The 1,101-nt window shown below is 39.5% G+C and overlaps 1 long non-coding RNA gene across 1 annotated transcript; it reads left to right on the top strand.

Annotated features, from left to right (window-relative positions):
- The first annotated feature begins 6 nt into the window (after positions 1–6).
- Positions 7–647, top strand: LOC125197011. Its single transcript, XR_007171979.1, has 2 exons — positions 7–204; positions 346–647. It is a non-coding gene; the product is annotated as an uncharacterized LOC125197011 (long non-coding RNA).
- The last annotated feature ends 454 nt before the right edge of the window (positions 648–1,101 follow it).

Raw genomic sequence — 1,101 nt, 5'->3', positions numbered from 1 at the left:
GTGTGGTATGGCTCTTTATATAGCCAACTCTCTTGGCTTGTTGGGGAAGATACCAAATTCCCTTTTGAGCTAATTGTTCATCTCTCTTTTTGAATCTTGAAAAAGGCTTCCTTGCCTTCTTGGTGAAAGTCTTGGAAGGTGTTATGCTTGGTGATCAAATTCCTTAATTGACCATGTGGTAGAAAAGGACTTTTCACTCTTTAGGTTAAGGAGATGAGCTCCTTTAGTCTTTCTCTCTTTGTTTCTATTCCAAATTTATGAAATACGAGCTGGCAGCTTAGTCACTCTTATCCATTTGCCTTAGAAATTGTATTTCTCACTTTATCTTTGTAAATCCAATTGCAGGTGAAGGACAACTAGGGAGGATCCTTGGTATGAGAGAGAGCTATTATTGCTAGGCTACACCTTGGTGTTTTGTGGAGTGGGGAGCAAGAATCGAGCTGGAGAAGATCCTCAAGGATTTGGAGTTCAACTCACTTGTTGTTTTCCTCATTTTAGTTCTCTAGTGTGAAACAACTTTTGTAAAGGAGAATCCCTCATTTCCATTTATAGTTGCAAGCAAATCCTTGATACTTGAGCTCTTTAGAAAGTATTACCTGTGGCACTTTCTTTCTGCAATGTTATGTAAAATGTCTTGATATGTACTACATAGGCGTGTATTCCCAAATTCACATTTATGTGTACGTAAATTCCATATATTGTTTCACTTATATAACATTAGCACTTAAACTTGAGTTTTCCTATCCAAAATAAGCGCACGAAAATTCGGGGCGTCACATATTCAGTGTGCAGGCTTCTTAGGAGGACTTTGTTGATACTTCAAGAACCCTAGATTAGCATATTAACTACGGTTGTAATAGTTAATTGATCTTTGGTTGTAATCTTGATTAATTCAACAAAATCAGTCGCATGGTTAGAGTTTGACTGAGCTCTCCTAATGAAGAACAAAGAGGTCTTGGTAAATAGTGAATCCGCGCCTAATCTGATCCCTACAGTGGTATCAGAGCCACGGGGGGATTAGGGCGGCACGCCAAGTCGCTTAAGGAGGTGGGCAAGTGGAATCCTCCTTCGAGAGGGGATTCACTCTGGTAAATTGGCTTA

This window comes from Salvia hispanica, chromosome 6 (assembly GCF_023119035.1).
Source record: "Salvia hispanica cultivar TCC Black 2014 chromosome 6, UniMelb_Shisp_WGS_1.0, whole genome shotgun sequence".
NCBI classification, from domain to species: domain Eukaryota; kingdom Viridiplantae; phylum Streptophyta; class Magnoliopsida; order Lamiales; family Lamiaceae; genus Salvia; species Salvia hispanica.
The sequence above is the reverse complement of the archived record's forward strand: the minus strand, read 5'-3'. Positions and strand labels throughout refer to the sequence as shown.